Source organism: Orcinus orca, chromosome 13 (genome assembly GCF_937001465.1).
Source record: "Orcinus orca chromosome 13, mOrcOrc1.1, whole genome shotgun sequence".
Classification (NCBI taxonomy): Eukaryota; Metazoa; Chordata; class Mammalia; order Artiodactyla; family Delphinidae; genus Orcinus; species Orcinus orca.
In genome coordinates this window covers 55,314,575-55,333,520 of record NC_064571.1, presented here as the reverse complement: position 1 = coordinate 55,333,520, position 18,946 = coordinate 55,314,575, and the positions used below count along the sequence as shown (strand labels likewise).

Sequence of the window (18,946 nt, the reverse complement as noted above, 5' to 3'; positions counted from 1 at the left end):
AGGAGTGGAATTGCTGGATCATGCGGTAATTCTATGTTTAACTTTTTGAGGACCTGCCAAACAATGATGATTTCTATGACCCATGTATGAGACACTTTCTGGTTTACCAGATGCTGGCTGTTCCATTAGCTTCTCAGAGCAAACCTATGAGGCAAACACTGTTATTAACATCGCCTTTATTCAGGTGAAGAAAACAAAGCTCAGAGAGGTTCAGTGACTTGATCAGGGTCACTCACCATGTTGCTGGGGACTTTGGCCTTAAAACAAGATTATGTGACTATGGTGTCCATAGGCTTTCCAGTGCCATGTGACACCCTTTCAGTGTCCCCTCATTGCTTTATCCCTACTGCTGGAATGACCTCTAGGTCACCATGATTATGAACATGTCTTAGCCCCTTTCCAGACTGTCAACCTCAAGGACAGGGGCTGTGTCATGATTATCTTTGTCTCTCCCATGCTGCACAGCGTCTGGTACATGATAAACCCTCAATAAATGCCAATTGAATGGGTAAATGAATGAATGGGGTCTTGAGGGAAAGGAAGGTGAAAGGAGGGCGGTGCCACAACAGAGAAATGGCCCAGAGGGCCTCGTGTTACCTCCCTGTTCTGCCCCAGACGTGCAGATGGAACTGGTGTCTCAGCATTGATGGTGACCTCTACCCCCTCGCTCCTCAGAAGTGTCCTTTCTCAGTCTGATTTCCCTGGCTCTGGACATTTCTGGTTGTGATGCGTTCCATATACTGTCTTGATGCTCACTGCTCCTCTGCCTCCTCGGCTGCCACTGACGTCAGGCATTAGGTCTGTTACCCCAGCACCAAAAATAGTGCCAGGCACCAGGAGGTGCTCGGTACATGGCTATTGGCTGAATGAATTTTGCAATGACTGGGCCTCAGGGGGTCACTCCTCCTCACTTGTCCACGCACCAGTGGGAGAGGTGTCAGATGGAATGCAGGAGGCCCAGTTAAATGTGAATTTCAGATAAACAACAAATACTTTTCTTTACTATTTAGTACATGCTTATGCTAAAAAAGTTGTCCATTGTCTATCTGAAATTCACATTTAACTGGGTATCCTGTACTTTTATTTGCTCAATTGGCAACCCTAGTCACTAGGTACTTATTAATGTCACATCACCAAAATTCTCAGAAATGCCAAGGAGAAGAGTAGGAAACTGGTTTTCCAGAGCTAAATTGCTAACTATTTTCTAATCTTAAAAATGCAGACACGGGACATTTTTTTTCCTAAATGGAAAATAATCCTACACATGCAGCAATTTAATTCCCATTTGAAATTGCAGTTTCTGGCTCCTCTGCTCTGGTGTCAGAATATTTTAAGCGTCCATACACTCTGGCTTCGGCTAATCTTGGCAAACCCAAACCGTCCTCTCTGGGGATGTACGTGCCTGTGATCGTTTGGGACATTCCCGAAGGCTGACACGTGTGAGTCTGGCTCACAGCAGGCCAGCCATCCTGATGTGTGGCATTTATTCCACTCATCTTTCTGTACGTTCTACTGAGCTTGACCATTCTGTAATCCAGAACTTCCTGCTCAAGACTTTATTAGGAACCTGACTCGGTTTCCCCAGAAGCTTCTTTTTCATTGTGGCACTGGCAGGAGACGCTCTCTAATCTCCCCGAGGGTCCTTCTGAGTTCACCTGAGTGAGAGGCCCGGGATCAGGTCCCGTCACCGGATGCACCTCAGACTTCCTGGAATGAAGGAGGGGCAGGGGCTCCTCCCGGGCGAGGAGCAGAGGCTCTGCCCGTTTGACTGGGCTAGAGTCTGCTGGGGCTTGGGGCACTGGGGGCGCTGGGGCCCGAGACCAAACTGGGGTGGAGGTGGGGGCTGCCGAAAAGGGCCCAGAGATGAAAGGAAACTCTTTCATGGGTGTTTACTCCTGTGGTTATCCTCCTAAACACTGAATTTTAAACCCCCTTCCCCTGGCTTCTTGTCTAACTCACCTAATTTAATCTTGCCGGGATGCAATTACTTACGCGTCTGCTGATTTGGGGATTTCTAAAAAAACATTAGCTTTTCAGCCTTAGGAGCAGCTGCGCCGATGAAAAGCAGTGGACAGGAGGTGTGGTGCTGTGTGAGCGGCAGTCGTGACAAATGGAGGGATTGAGAGCAGAGACACGGGTGGGGGCACGGGGCTGCCCAGCCGCTCAAAGGCACTTTCAAAAGTTTGGGGTCTCTCCCAGGCCATGACAGGCTGGGAGGAGGGCAGAGAGGTCACACAACCCAGGGATGTCCGCGTTACTGAACGTCTGAACTTGGCATCTTGAATTTAGGAAGTTCTTGGGCTGAGGGACTGAAAAGCCTGTGTCCTTCCAGGGCCTCAGTTTCCCTCAGGCTCAAAGTGTGGAGGGCAGTCTTGGTTACCAGCTGTCCAGGACAAGGGGACGCTGCAGCGACTTGGCCTACTTAGGAAGACAGATACCATGCAAAGTCAAGTTAGAATAGTTCCCAAGTGAACAGAGCCGAGGATGCCTTTCCAGAAACATCTGTGGGGCGGGGAGGCTGGAAGGTACAGTGGTTCCATGCAGGGTGAGTTATTCTTTGAAAGCTCTGCTCCCCTCTGGACTAGGAAATGGAATTTGCCTCATAACCTAAAATCCCAGCTTTGCTTTAGCTGTTACTCACTTGAGGGGACCTGGTGGGAACTGGATGACATGGGGCCAGGCAGTCCAGGGAAATCAGCCTGCCCTTTGGGACTGTCCCAAAGTCCCCAAATTTCCCAAATGCTGGGGCTCAGGCTGAAACAGAACACCCCCACAGAGACCTCATCAGCCAATGCCCCATTCCATTCTGTTTTCAGAGGGAGGAGTTATATGGGGTAAAGTAGCCCTAGGTTGTATTTTAGAATCTATAATTGAAAAAAAAATTTTTTTTTTTCTATCAGGAGATACCTGAGAGGGGGTTCCATGGAGATGTCATCATCTGATTACAGCCACTTAAGGGATTATATAGAAGACTTGATCTGTGAGTTGCCCTCTGGCCACCCAGTCAATAAGGAAGGGGCTGAGGGGGAGGTGAGAAGGGGGTGTAGAGGGGAGATGGCAGGTCAGGGTTGGTGGGTACCGTTAAGTCCCACAACCCTTGCTCCATCAGGAAGGGCCTCCTGGTGGGCACAGAGAAACCATCTAGAGACTTCTGAACCCTCAGGAAGGCCCAAAGAATGAACCAGATCCCAGCCATCCAGAAGCCTGAATCCGAAACACATCAACTGTTTCCTTCCTGGATCTGGGGGTTTCCTCCCAGGCAGGACCCTCTCTGACATGACCAACAAAGTAGGATTATTTTGTGAAGTTCTGAGAGATCAGATGATGGGGTTTTATAATCTCCACTCCTCCATTCTCTTCCCTTTGTGGAAAGTTATGTTCATTCTATGTTTGTGTGATGTGTAGGTTCACTGGGAACGGGGTTTTGCTGGTGACACATGGGACAGGAAGAGCTGGACTGGCATGGGGTGGGGGGGCTATAAACAAGCCAAGTCTGTGGTTGGGGAGCCACCTGGATGAGGTGGGGAGTGGACCCTCCAAACGCTCCTGAGAATAGAATCAGAGATGGGGTAAGGAGGCTGAGTGAGGGGAGTGGGCGGGCCTTCCTCTCTGAGCCTCTCTCCTGGGTCCCCCTCTTCCTTCCCGTTTGCGCATTGATGATGTGGCGATGGCCAGAGGGGAGCCAGCGAGCTGGCCTCTTGTATAATCCGATAATTGGCTGTAATCCGTGTATGACATATTTGGAGATCTGCCTCCCCATTAACTCCTACTTGAAGGATAATCACGTCTCCATATACGAGCCTTTGGGCCAAGTTCTCCCCTCACATTTCTGAAGCTCCTACCATGGACTCCACTCTACCAAAGACAGTTGTAATTGCCCACACTCTGTTTGTTACATTTTTAACTTACCATAAAAATTTTTTAAAATCTATATTCAAAGGGAGAGCCCTCCATTGACATCTTTGAGTAAAGGTGGGAGAAAAATTCTTAGAAGCTGGCAGAGTAGGGGTCTGTTAGGCAGAGTATGCATGTACTCGATGTGACAGAGAGGGTCTTGACAAGAATCCTGGGCATAGGGGTGCAATGCTGAGGGGCAGGGATTCACATTATAGGTGTGAAACTACAGCAGTGCATCTGGTTGCCATGGAAACAGCGCTCGGAGGTTGTAGATGTGGGAGGGCCCGGGTGGGAGGCCTGATACTCTTTCTAGGAGGGGGCAGCAACGAGCCAAGGTCAGGTAACTGTGCGAAGAGTCTGGTTTGGAGCTTCTGGGAGTTCAGCCCTTTCTCTGTGCGCTGGCCTCTGAGCATTGCTCAACACTGCCTGCTCTCTGGGTGGGAAACCATTCAAGGAGAGGACAGAGACTCAGAGGGACTAGAGGTTGGGTGGGCAGTGCCTGTATTGCCCGCACAAAGAAAGCCTTTCAGCCCCTGAAGTGTTGCTCCCCGGGGCAGGAGGAAGCAGGCTAATGCAGGACAAGCGTCCAGATTCAGGCTGGAAGTTTGTGTTGAATATGGTACTACGTGCTGGTGATGAGTTACCCATTCATTCAGGCAGGCCTGCGGACGGGGTGGTGACATAGATGATAAACTGCGCGGAGGACCAAAGGGCCCCTCTGTTCCCAAATATCCCTCCAGAACTTGTCACAAGGCCTGACATCCCACCATTTGTGTTCCGTGCCTTTGTCCTAAGCATCTTCTCCTCAGACTTTTCCTTCCCACTGCAAGTTCTCCTAAGGAGGGGGTCCCACATTGAGTCCTTGTGACCTGGGCGTGGACTCGTTTATCAAATGCTTTGGCAAGATCAGAGCAGCACAGAGCCTCAGGGAACTGGCTAGAGGAGGGATGCTGGGAGAAGGGAGAACGATGGAGAAATGAGGGGTGGGAGGTTCCAAAGGCAAACACTCTGACCTTTGCAGTTTGTCCGTGTACCTGTCCAGGCTTGATGGGCAGCTTGGATGGTGCGTTGAAGGCATTTCCCATGATTCCTACCACTCTTCGTTCCGCCGTGCTTGAAGGCCTGATAGTTCAGAAGGTTGAAAGGCGGGTGCTCTAAAAGGCGGCAGTTGCTACTTGGGACACATTAGTTTTAAGATCCCAAGCATCAGGAGGTGGAGAACAATGCTTTCCCAGATGCTGCTGTTTGTCTCTCTTTGTGCTGGACCCAGGATGCCCAGCAAGTAGGATACCAGATTAAACATGGGACACCAGGTCAAATTGTGCTTTCAGATGAACAGCAAGTGGTTTTTGTTTTGTTCTGTTGTTTCCTCTTGTTTGTTTGTTTTTGTTTTTAACATCTTTATTGGAGTATAATTGCTTTACAGTGGTGGGTTAGTTTCTGCTGTATAGCAAAGTGAATCAGCTATACATATACATATATCCCCATATATCCTCCCTCTTGCATCTCCCTCCCGCCCTCCCTATCCCACCGCTCTAGGTGGTCACAGAGCACCGAGCTGATCTCCCTGTGCTATGCGGCTGCTTCCCACTAGCTATCTATTTTACATTTGGTATGGTTCTTCAGAACCTTTTTTTATTTTTTAGATTCCATATATGTGTTAGCATACAGTATTTGTTTATCTCTTTCTAACTTACTTCACTCTGTATGACAGACTCTAGGTCCATCCACCTCACTACAAATAACTCAATTTCGTTTCTTTTTATGGCTGAGTAATATTCATTCATTGTATATATGTGCCACATCTTCTTTATCCATTCGTCTGTCAATGGACACTTAGGTTGCTTCCATGTCCTGGCTATTGTAAATAGAGCTGCAATGAACATTGTGGTACATGACTCTTTTTGAATTCTGGTTTTCTCAGGGTATATGCCCAGTAGTGGGATTGCTGGGTCATATGGTAGTTCTACTTTTAGTTTTTTAAGGAACCTCCGTACTATTCTCCATAGTGGCTGTACCAATTTACATTCCCACCAACAGTGCAAGAGGGTTCCCTTTTCTCCACACCCTCTCCAGCATTTATTGTTTGTAGATTTTTTGATGATGGCCATTCTGACTGGTGTGAGGTGATACCTCATTGTAGTTCTGATTTGCATTTATCTAATGATTAATGATGTTGAGCATCCTTTCAGGTGTTTGTTGGCAATCTGTATATCTTCTCTGGAGAAATGTCTATTTAGGTCTGCCCATTTTTGGATTGGGTTGTTTGTTTTTTTGATATTGAGCTGCATGAGCTGATTTGTATATTTTGGAGATTAATCCTTTCTCAGTTGCTTCATTTGCAAATATTTTCTCCCATTCTGAGGGTTGTCTTTTTGTCTTGTTTATGGTTTCCTTTTCTGTGCAAAAGATTTTAAGTTTAATTAGGTGCCGTTTGTTTACTTTTGTTTTTACTTCCATTTCTCTAGGAGGTGGATCAAAAAAGATCTTGCTGTGATTTATGTCAAAGAGTGTCCTTCCTATGTTTTCCTCTAAGAGTTTTACAGTGTCCGGTCTTACATTTAGGTCTCTTATCCATTTTGAGTTTATTTTTGTGTATGGTGTTAGGGAGTGTTCTAATTTCATTCTTCTACATGTAGCTGTCTAGTTTTCTGAGCACCACTTATTGAAGAAGCTGTCTTTTCTCCATTGTGTATTCTTGCCTCCTTTATCAAAGATAAGGTGACCATATGTGTGTGGGTTTATCTCTGGGCTTTCCATCCTGTTTCATTGATCTATATTTCTGTTTTTGTGCCAGTACCATACTGTCTTGATTACTGTAGCTTTGTAGTATAGTCTGAAGTCAGGGAACCTGATTCCTCCAGCTCCTTTTTTCTTTCTCAAGATTGCTTTGGCTATTCGTGCTCTTTTGTGTTTCCATACAAATTGTGAAATTTTTTGTTCTACTTCTGTGAAAAATGCTATTACAAGTGTTTTTTTAGTCTAAGTATGTCCCATATATTGCATGGGACATAATTATGATTATTCATTGTTTATCTGAAATTCAAATTTAACTGGGCATCCTATATGGTTATTTGCTAAATCTGGCAACTCTACCTGTTAGCGGCTGGGATTCCAGGGCCCTTCCTTCAACATGAGGCTTCTGAAAGGATTGGCAGTGGTTTCTATCCCTCTCCCTCTCCCCCCTCTCTCCCTCTCTCCCCCTCTCTACACCTCCCTCCTCCCTCTACCATCCCTTCTCTACCTCTCTCTCTGTCTCTCTTTCTCTCTCTCTCTCTCTCTCTTTAAAAACAGAAGTTTTAGAGTCAGACACACCTGGAAGCAATCCTGTTCTAAAATTTATGGACTGCATGATCCTGGTCAAGTGACTTTACCTCTGAGCTTCAAATCCCTCAAGTAAGATGGGGATGATAGTAGGGCCTCATGAAGCCAAGATTAAATGAACTAATTTATGGAAAGGAACAAATACAGCATCTAACATCATAAAACTGGCAAACAGCTTTTGAGCTGTCAGTGCTCCTTTCAAGCTCAGGTATTGATGTGGACAGGTGCTGTCTATTTCCATCCCCACTCTGACCGAGGGGCACACCCTGGCACCTCTTCCAGTGAAGAAGAATCCTCTCACACAACAACATTTGTGAGCAAAGGAGACTTTCCTTAGGAGAACCAGAGGTGGGAAATTAAACCAGGCCAAATCTGGCCCAACATCTGCTTTTGCACAGTGGTTGAGCTAAGGATGGTTGAAAAAAAATCAAAAGAATAATATTTTGTAACACATGAAAATTGCATGAGTGAAAACTCACATCCACACAAACACCTACACACGGATACTTATAGCAGCTTTATTCATAATTGCCAAAACTTGGAAGCAACCAAGATGTTCTTTAGTAGGTAAATGGAGAAATAAACTGTGGTACATCCAGACAATGGAATATTATTCAGCGCGAAAAAGAAATGAGCTTTCAAGCCATGGAAAGAAGTGGGGGAAACTTAAATGCATGTTAGCAAGTGAAAGAAGCCCATCTGAAAAGGCTACATACTGTATGATTCCAACTATATGACATTCTGGAAAAGATAAACCTATGGAAACAATACAGAGATTAGGGATGGCCACGGGTGGGGGCAGGGAGTAGGATGAGCACAGAGGCAGAGTCAGAGGACATTTAGGGCAGTGAAATTATTGTGTATAATACTATAATGGTGAATGCATGTCATTATACATTTGTCCAAACCCGTAGAATGCCCAGCACCAATAGTGAACCCTAATGTAAACTATGGACTTTGGGTGATTATGATGTGTCATTGTAGGTTCATCAATTGTAACAAAGGTACCACTCTGGTGGGGAATGTTGGTGGTTGGGGAGGTTTGGTGTATGTGCAGGGGATAACTCTCTGTACCTTCCCCGCAATTTTGCCATGAACCTTAAACTGCTCTAAGAAAATAACATCTTAATTTTAAAAAATTATATGAATGAACAAATTTTAAATTGGTGCACAGCCACACTCACACTGTCTACGGCTGCTTTCCCTCTGCAACGGTAGAGTTAAATTGTTGCAAGAGACTGTATGACCTAAAATAATCTGTAGTCCTTATAGAAAAAGATTGCTGACCCGTGCTCAAGGAGCTCAAAAAATGAACAATGGCTCACCCTCAGAGCAGGGTAGCATACAGCAGTCACACGGGCACCCACAAGGGTAAATCTCAGAATATAATGTTGAGTGGGGAAAAAAGGAATTTTCAAAGGATCCATAAAATATGGTACCCATCATGTAAAATTTTAAGCAGCATGTATTACTATCGCATATATTTTTTATAAGTACGTACATAAGTAGGAAAGTTTAAAAAATGCACTGGAATAATAAATACCAACTTCAAGACACTGGTTACCTTTGGAGAGAGAAGAAGAGGAAGTAATGAGAGAAGAGTTTTAACTAATTGTTAACATTTCCATTCTTTTTAAGAAGGATGATATGAAGTAAATATGATACAATATTTGCATCTTTAATGTTAGTGATGAATACTTTGGTAAGTGTTATATATATATATGTGAAGATGAATATGTAAGTGCCTTTATGTATCTCTCTGAAATGTTTCCTAAGTAAACCAAGCCATTTTGGGAAAAGAAAAGAGAGATTAAATAACTCACTCAAGGTCACCCAGCTGGGAAGTGGCAGATTTGAAGAATCTGGATTTTTTTTTTTTTTAAATTTTAGTATTTTAATGACCTCACTTCCACTTCCATCATGGTTGGGAACATTATGCCAAAGTCCATTCTCTCTCTCTCTTAATTGAAATACAATTCTCACACCATAAAAGTCACTCTTTAGAGCATAAAATTCAATGGTTTTTAGTATATTTACAAAATTATGCAACCCTCACCACTATTTAATTCCATAACATTCCATCACCTCAAAAGGAAACCCCATACTCAGCAGTCACTTCCATTCCACCCTAACCCCCAGCCCTTGAAAACTAATAGTTTACTTCCTTTCCTATAGATTTGACTAACCTGGAAATTTCATTTAAATGCAATACTGTTTATGGCCTTTTAAAAGAATGCTTTCTTTCATTTAGCTCAATTCTTCATCTATGTTGTAGCATGTATAAACACTTCATTACTTTTTAATGGATGAATACTATTCCATTGTATGGATATACCATACCATAATTAGCTCTCTGTCAGTTGATGGACTTTTGGGTTGTTTTCGCCTTTTGGCTACTATAAATAACACTGCTATGAACATTTGTGTGCAAGTGTTTGTGTGAACATATTTTCAATTATCTTGGGTATATACCTAGGAATGGAATTGCTGGGTTTGACTTTTTGAGGAATTGCCAAACTATTTTCTAAAGAGTATACCATTTTACATTCCCATCAGCAATATGAGGGTTCTGATTCTCCACATCTTTGTTAACACTTGATATTGTTTTTTTAAAAATTATTGTTATAACCATTCTAGTTGGTGTTAAGTAGTATCTCATTGTGGTTTTGTTTTTAATTTCCTTCATGGCAAGTAATGATGCTAGGTATCTTTTCATGTGCTTATTGGTCATTTGTATATCTTCTTTGGAGGAATTTTGTTCAAAACCTTTGCCCATTTTAAAATTGAATTGTTTGTCTTTTAATTGTTGAGTTCTAGGAGCATTTTATATATTCTGGACACTAGATCCTTACCAGATATATGATGTGTGATTATTTTCTCCCATTCTCTGGGTTGTCTTCTCACTTTCTTGACAGTGCCCTTTCAATGCACAAATCTTTTTAATTTTGATGAAGTCAATTTATGTATTTTTTTCTTTGTGTCTTGTGCTTTGATGTCATATCTTAGAAACCATTGCCTCGTTCAAGGTCACAAAGATCAACACCTATGTTTTCTTCTAAGAATTTTATAGTTCTAGCTCTTACATTTAGGTTTTACATTACGATCCATTTTAAGTTAATTTTTGTATATGTTGTGAAATAGGGGTCCAAATTCATTCTTTTGTATGTGGATAACAGTTGTCCCAACACCATTTGTTGAAAACATTTGTCTTCCCTCATTGAATTGTCTTGGCACCCTTGTCAAAATCAATTGATCATAAATGTATGAGTTTATTTCTGGATTCTCTATTCCATCAATCTGTGTTTATCCTTATGTCAATAACACACAGTCTTGATTACTGTAGTTTTGTAGTAAGTTTTAAAATCAAGAAGTGAGACCTTCAGCTTTTGAAGAACATGGATTTGAACTCAGTCCGTCTGACCCCAGAGATAAACTCTTAACCACATACTCTACATCTCCCCTAACTTACTGGTGTAGATGTTTAGTGAAAGGTCTTTCTCGTTCTGCCTCCCCTAAGAGTTTATAAATAAGAGTAGAGGTAAGCCCCTTGGCACCACCAGTGGCATCAAACAGTGTGGCTTAGTCACTCTAGTGGGCTCCTGGGTCCTGTCCATTCCTGTGCAGGAGAGGACCCCAGCCTGCCCCCGAGAATTTGATGACACCCATGGGGTCCATCAGGAAGCAGTTCAGGATGCCTGGCAAAAGGAATATGACGAGATGCCTCGATGTAGGCTTGGTATCCTAACAGGCCTGCTACAGAGACAGTGGCCTAGGGTCATGTGGAAGGCATGGGCTCCATGTGAATCCTTTCAGACTTTGTGGGGCTAACAAAGAAGATTCCAGAAATTTTGTCCTCTGAGTCCTTGTTGAAAAAGAATATTCTCCCCCTCCTTTCCTCCCCCCTTAGAATGGCACCTACTGAACATCCCTAGCATCCTTTCCGTCTCAGAATGGGGAAGTGGGGAACCAGATGGGAAGGGTCTTATGCAGGTGCAAGTGGACCTTGAGTGTGACGTATACTTCCCATCGCACCCAGCTGTCCAGGCAGCGAGGCCCAGGGCACAAGGGAGTCAGGGTTCCTGCTCCTGTGCCCTCACTCTCCCCAAATCCTATGTTCCTCTCACCTCCAGAAATGCCTTGTCTTTTGTCTGTTTTGTCTGGCCTATCCATCCATAAGGCTCATTTTAAATCCCACCTCTTCCAGGAAGTCTGCCCAAATCCCCAGCCCACTGAGGCCTCTCACCTCAGAACTGCTCCAGTATTTGTTTTCCAGAGCTCTCATGGGTTCCTGAGATGTTGCTTTGTTTGTTACTCTTTCTCATCCGCTGGTTTGATTTGTGAGTGATTTGAGCTCAGGGTCTGTGCCTCTTTTGTAGTCTCCCATGATCTCTAGCACAATGGCAGGCACACAGGAAGCATCTACTGTGTTGGTGAATAAATCAGTGAATGAATAAACAAACGAAGCATATTTGAAGAAGCTCCTGGACTTCTGTTCTTAAGGAAGGAGAGAGCCCCAAACTAGGTCAGGGGAAAGCCAGCCCTGTCTCTCCACCCTAGTCTGGCTTTGGGGAGACCTCAGACACCCTCAGCATGGCGGGGGAGGGGCATGCCTGCTCCCCAGCCTTGGAGAGCAGGGAAGAGAGAGGGAGACGCAGGGCCCAGACCAGATGCCGATGGGATGGATGCTGGGGTCCCTGAGGGGTGACCTTGGCATTGGCCTCCCTCTTTATATTTTTGTTTATTTTTCTGTTTGTGCCCAATTACCTCAGACAGTGCCCCACGCTGGCTAAGAAATGTGAAAACAGCTAAAGACGAAATAAAGCAAAAGCGAAAAACAAGGAAAAGAGGGTAAACAAAGAGAGAATTCACCTTTCATTCGCCTGCAAAGTCCTCGGTTGGGGAATGAAGTTAAGACACAAAAGCTTTGCAACAACAACATTGTGGGGGAAGGCACAAGAGGGAAGCCGAACAGCCATTAAAGCAATTAAGAAAAGATTAAGGTCGCTTGTGGTGGAGAGAGAGAGAGAGACCCGTTAATCAATAGGCCAGAAATCACAGCAGGCTACAAAATTATAAGACCAGGCAAACTGGAGAACACACAGGCTTACCTCAACCAAGATGCCTGAGTAACTCAAAAGCAGAAACATTATATTCATTTCTTAGACTTGGGGAAAAAATGCTTTTTAGGGGCACCCTTTCCTTTTAATCAGCTAATGGGGCATCCTGAGGTGGGGGTGAGATCCATATTGATTTCAAGGCAAATTCTAAAGCATCATGGTCTAAAGAAGAGTTCGTAATAATGCATGATACCAATGTGACTGGGTTGGAGGGAACATCATAGCAGAAACCTATGCGATAATATTAGAAAGGATCTTAAAACTCCCTGGGGGAGATTATATTATTTTTCTCAAATATGTGCTGCCCCTTCCTAGGGGGACCTACATCCCTGCCCCATTGGCGGTGGGCTTAGCTGTATGACTTGCTTTGGCCAGTGATATATATGTCACTTCCCCACAGAAGTTTTAATAGCCAGCACACTGTTTGCCCTGGGCTTTTTCCCCTTTGCAACAACAAACCCAAAATGTTCTAGACGGAGTCTGTTTCCTCATTTCTGCATCCCAAAGTGAAGCCAGGGTTGGGCAAAGACTCAGCTGACTGGCAGACGACGTATATTATGAGCAAGAAATAAACTTTATCATTTGACACTACTGAGAAATGGGGGCGGGGTGTTTGTTACAAAGCCTATCCTGACTGATACATTTCCTTGCAACATGTCACTGATGCATGGAACCTTCAGTGGCTCCCTATTTCTTACAGGATAAATCTCAAACTTTTGATCCTGACATCGAGACTTTCCCTTGCCCCCAGTCATCAGAGTGTTCACCATTCCCTACGTGTACCCCACAGTCTTGCTTGACTTCTTTTCTCACTCTGCCCCAAATACCTTCTTGGGCAAGTTTTGCTGAAGAAGGTCTCCTGGGTTAAGGGATCTGAGTTACTCAGGCCTTTGATCCTGCCCTCTCTGCTATGTCCTCTGTGAAACCATTTCTAATCACTCCAGCTCAAAAGCCATCTCTGGACTGATCACTCTATTTCATGATCGTATCATTCAAACAACATTTATTTTGATTTAACAAATATTGAAACATATGTAGTGCTTGCTGAGTGACAGGTACTGTATTTGTAGCTTTATGTAAATTAGCATATTTAATTCTCACATGACCCTATTATTCCCATTTTACAGATGAGGAAGTCAGGGCAAAAAGAAGTTAAACAAATTCATAGAGCCAGCAAGTGCCGGGTGAGGATTTAAACCCAGGGCACTTGGGCTCCCTGCTCTTAAGCTCTGCAGCACACTGCCCCACATGCTCCTGCACTATCTTGCATGTGGCCTGGGTTACCTCCCCGACAAGATGGTAGGGCTCTGGAAGTCAGGGAACATTTCTAGATCTCTTATCTTCCCTGGCATTGAGCCCCAGAGCTAGCCTGCTAGCTCCCTGCCAGGATCTGTTAGTTGATTAAAAATTTAATGGGTCACTTCATTTCATCCATTTCTTTGCCTCCAGATAGAATAGAAGTGAAGCCATCTCAGAGAAGGTATCTTCTCTAGAAGGGCCGTTACACTGCAGGGGAGGTGTCCTGATGTCTGGCTCAAGTCTCTCCTGCTGCAACATTATCTTGTTTTTCTTTGTTTCAAGCTTTATAGCAGGATGACCAGCTCTTAGAGTAATAACTATTATTTTATTAATCATTATTTAGATCATTATTTTATTAATTCCTTCCATATTTGAGCTCTGTCTTGTTCCGCCCAAAATATATGGTGGCTAATAAGGAACCGTAAAATACAACAGAATACACATAAAGAGCGATAAAGGATGACCAAAATACACCGTTGAATAAAGAAAAAGCACATTGCAGGACAGTGCGTACTTTGTGAACCATTTATAGAATTCATACAAAAAATTAATCTACTCACATAGTTCTATAATTTCTTTAATTTATTAAGATTAAAAAAGAAAGGTCTGAACTAAAGACAGTGGATACTGCTAGGGTTGGGGGGTAGGAAATAGTCCTAGAGAAGGATGGTGGGCATTTCCACTTTCTGTGTAATGTTTTATTGACTTGAAGCAAATATAACAGAATATTAACAGTTGTTGGTTTTGTATGGCAGGTACCATATATAATATTATTTTATGTGCTTTAATTTTGGAAGAATATCTCAAAGTTGTATTTACATGCTCTATGAGCCACTAATTGATCTCTAAGCAATATAAAGAAAGGAGCCAGGTCACTTCTATCATTCGTGAGTGTCCCCAAGTGAAAACGTAGCCAGGTTTTGGAGGAGTCCAGAACCTGGTACTGAGAACCCCAGAAGCTATGCTGGTTCCAGAGTGTCTGGGGGAGGGTGGTCACAGCAGGGTGTTGGGAGTCTGAGAGCGTGTGTGTGTGTGTGTGTGTGTGTGTGTGTGTGTGTGTATGTGTGTGTGTGAGAGAGAGAGAGAGAGAAATTGGAGGAGGGAGCTATTTGTTACAAATCTGCATAGATGTAGCTCTTCACCTAAATTGTCTGTTCGAATGACTCAGGTGGGGACCACCCTCGGCCCTGCTGCTGGGGGAGGTCAGGGACAGCCTCCTCATGATGGTCTTGCCACCGGCCAATGACTCAGCTTTTTAAATGGCATCACAGCAAGGCCCAGTTCATAAAGCGATTCTTCAAGGAGCCATACTTCCATCGGGCAGGCCCCAGCTCTCTGCTCACCTGGCCTGGGGTTTTCAAGCCCCTGGAACAGTAAAGGAGCCGTATGTCCTTAAAGCAAAGAAGTGCAAACTACTCCTGCCCTTGGCCAAGCCTGCAACCATCACTGGGAGGAGGTGAGGCGGGGGTGGTGCTGCCCGAAGGTACCTGGGAGGGTCACCAATGTCTTCTTCCCCTTGTGAGGGAAAAGCAGCCAGCCGGGAGCGGAGGAGACTGGGGACTCACCTCTCTAGACGGCCAGCCCTCCTCCTCTGGAGGTGAGACCACGGAGACTCACTTTCCTGCCAGGTTTTTCCTCAGAAAGCATTTGAAATTGGCTCCAGCACGCAAACGCACAGTGATGCAGGCACTCAGGATCAGCTCCAGGTGAGGCCCAGGAGTCTAGCCTGAAAAACGTGGAAGGCAGGTGTAACCAAATCTCCAGCTCCCACCCACCCTGTCAAAAAAGAATTCAAGAATGTTAGCCCAGACGGGCCGCACTTCCTGGTGTGTCCCCTGGATGCCCTGCTTGGGAAGCGAACCCCCTGTAATCTCATGAAGTGTGAAAGCGGACCTTTTCCAATTAGTGAATGTGGCTTTCAGAAGAGTCGCTCTTTCCCTTCCTTAGGGCAGTAATCAGCAAAGAGAACCAATTGTCTGTTCAGAACACTTAGTCCCTAAACAGCCATACTTCAAAGCCAAGGGTGTGGAGCCAGAATCCAGGCCCACCACTTGGTAGGAGGCACATGCCTTCAGCTTGCTAAGCTTCGGCTTCCTCATCTGTAAAGTGGAAATAATCTTAATAATGTACTTGCCTGGGTTGCTGTGGGGGAAACGCCCATTTGCTAATCATAAACGTATTATTATTATTTATGTGGGTGATGGTAGCGTTTCTACCCATAAGTTCTTCCCCCTGCCTTCTATCCTCCAGACAGATCTTAATTCCTTTGTGATTTGACCCTCCAGTGCTCCAACTGCTTTAATTGATTTGCTACCGGGCAGTGAGCTGTTTCACCTCTTTGGAGCAGTGCAAGCTTCCATCTGGTCCTTGAGACAGTTTCCTGGGTCCGTCGATTTGGGGGGTTCTGAGGTGTGTATCACTGAGTGACAGGACACTCAAATCTGTAGCTGCCTTCTGGAAAGGGCGTCCGTCCCCTTCTTCTTCTCTCTCCCTACTCCCCCTGCCATCTCCAGGGGAGAGTGAAAATTGGGAGTCAGCTCATCCTGAAGGATGGGGCTTGAGAAAAGTTCTCTTAGCTCTTGCTTTGGGACAAGGGTCTGTGAGCTGAGAAGGGCTGGTGGTTGGATTGGTCAGGTTCTGTGGAACGAGACAAGTCATTTCCGAGGTGATAAGAGAGACTCATGGGCCTTTACAAAGAGGGAAAAGAAAAGGCCTACTGGCCATTGCGGGGGAGAGTGCCCAGGGACCCTCACCAAGCCCCTGACTCACGGTAGGGCTGTCCTCATTAGCATGCCGGCACTCAGGGCCCCTGGGAGCCACACTTGATAGATTATCCGGAGCTAAGAGTGATCCCAAAATCCACGGTCACAGGCTCCAGGAGTAAAAGAGAGCTGGGAATTGGGTGGGTAGGGGGAAGGGGCGCTGACTACCAGACAAGCAAATAATATTCCTGTTCTGGTGCAAAGATTCTCAAACTGTTTTTGTTTAAGGACCCCCTTTCACTCTTAAAAATTATTGAGGACGCCAAAGAACTTTTTATTTATGTGGGTTATAGCTGATATTTTGATTATATTGATATTTACTGTATTAGAAATTAAAACTGAGAAATGTTTGAAATGTTTATTCATGTATTTTTAAAATCACCGTACGAAGCCCATTACATGTTAGCACACATAGCATGTTTTTATGAGGAATAGCTATATTTTCCAAAGCGAAAAAAATCAGTGAGAAGAGTCGCATTGTTTTGCATTTTTGCAAATCCCTTTACGTGTCTGGCTTAATAGAAGACAGCTGGATTCTTGTCTCTGCTTCTGTATTCAGTCTTTTGTGATATAAGACATTATAGAGCTTCTGGAAAACACCAATGTGCACTCCTGAGAGAATGAGAGTGAAAAAGGCAAATCATATCTTAGTATTATTTTGAAAATAATTTTGACCCAGGGGTCTCCAAACCATACTTTGAGAACTATTGTTCTAGTGAACAATGGGAATAACCCTTCTAAGGTTCCAGAAGCGTCTTTTAACTTTGTAGCTTCTCCCCTCTTTACTCTCTACCTAACCCTGGTCTGTATCTTAGCCTTTTCACAGAATAAAAACCCTACCAATGTGCCAGGCACTGTGCTAAATGTTATAGAGACACAAAGAAGAAAGAGCCAAAAGCTGGGGCTGGAGTTCAGCTCTGTGTCGCCCTAGGCTCAGAAGATGCGGTGCTCAGCCTACAAGTGAAGGAGAAACCTTGGCTCCTTCCAGGGTGGACCGGAGGGAGACACACACAACACGGTTAAAGAGCCCATCAGTGCTGCCGGTGATGTGCTGTGTGTGCTGAAGCAATCAGAGAAGTCTTCATGGAGGAGGCGGGATTAAGAGGGACTAATATGAGGGACTTCCCTGACGGCACAGTGGTTAAGAATCTGCCTGCCAATGCAGGGGACACGGGTTCGATCCCTGGTCCAGGAAGATCCCACATGCTGTGGAGCAACTAAGCCCGTGGGCCAGAACTACTGAGCCTGAGCTCTAGAGCCCGCAAGCCACAACTACTGAGCCCACGTGCCCCAATTACTGAAGCCAGTGCGCCTAGTGCTCCGCAACAGGAGAAGCCACCACAATGAGAAGCCCGTGCACCGCAACCAAGAGTAGCCCCCGCTTGCTGCAACTAGAGAAAGCCGCCCGTGTGCAACAACGAAGACCCAACGCAGCCAAAACAAAACAAAAAAAAGTCTAATACGATCTTCCTGGCACCTTAGAGCCTGAGAGAAGGGCAGGGCTGAGTGGTAGTGAACTTGAGAGAGATAAAGGAGACTAGCCTGATGGATAAGGGTGCTAGGAGAGAAAGCATAGCTTATGGCAAAGGGAACAAGAAGCTGCAGGTCAAAAGTGGGGCTCCTGCATGCGGGGCCCTGCAGGGTCCTGGCCACTTTCTCCAGGGTGCAGACTGTGAGCTGTTGTGGATCAGCGGAGCCTCACTGGGACCTCCTGTAACAGCTCCCCAGATGCTGCCCTGCCATTAAAATCTGGGCTGTGAGGACTCTCAGGACCCCACCCGTGAGGTTGGGTCCCTCAGCCCTGGGTTCTGGAGGCCACATGCCCTCAGGGGCCCACTTGGGGCTTTCTCACCTTCCTCTCTGACCCAGTTAGCTAAGTCCCTGGCTAGTACCAGGCTCCTGGTTTCTGCATTTAAGGCCAGCATTCTTTCCATTGCACTACTCACTTCCCTGGATAGCTATGGAAATAGAGAGAAAAGAAAGAAAGAGAGAAAGAAAAAGAGAGAGGGAGGGAGGGAGGAAGGAAGGAAGGAAGAAAAAAGAAAGAAAGGAAGGAAGGAAGAAAGAAAGGGGGGAGGGAGGGAGAAAGGAAGGGAGGGAGGAAGAAAATGGGAGAGAAAGAGAGCAAGAGGGAAGGAGGAAGGAAAGAAGGAAGGAAGGCAAGGAAAAGAAATGATGCAGTTAGACAAGAATAATCGTTAAGTCCTTTCTGGCTCCGGAGTTTGGCAAATCCTGTTTAAAATGTGCTAAATGCCTGCCCAGTACTCTGGCAAAACTCTTGTTCATCACGTCCTAGTGAAGTGTGTGTAGACAAGGCAGCTCCCTCGGTGGACCTTCCCCTGCATCATCCCAGAGGAGTGAGACCCCAGAGATGCAGCTAACGCTATAGCCGAAGATGCAGCTGGGAAAAGCTTGAACACTTCTCTATAATGACACAAGAACCAGAAAACGAGAAGCTTCCTTACCCTGGTGAGACTGTAAACCTCTCCCTCATTGTCCTTTTTCTTTCTGCTGCTTCATCCTCGCATCCCCAAGAGTCAGGCATGA

General features: G+C 45.1%; 1 long non-coding RNA gene across 6 annotated transcripts in view; it reads left to right on the top strand.

Annotated features, from left to right (window-relative positions):
- Positions 1–18,946, top strand: part of LOC117199468 (uncharacterized) — a 65,766-nt gene that overhangs the window by 29,304 nt on the left and 17,516 nt on the right. For all 6 annotated transcript variants that reach the window (XR_007470879.1, XR_007470882.1, XR_007470881.1 and 3 more), the window contains one exon: positions 2,901–2,980. This is a non-coding gene — a long non-coding RNA (uncharacterized LOC117199468). The remainder of the gene's footprint in view (positions 1–2,900; positions 2,981–18,946) is intronic.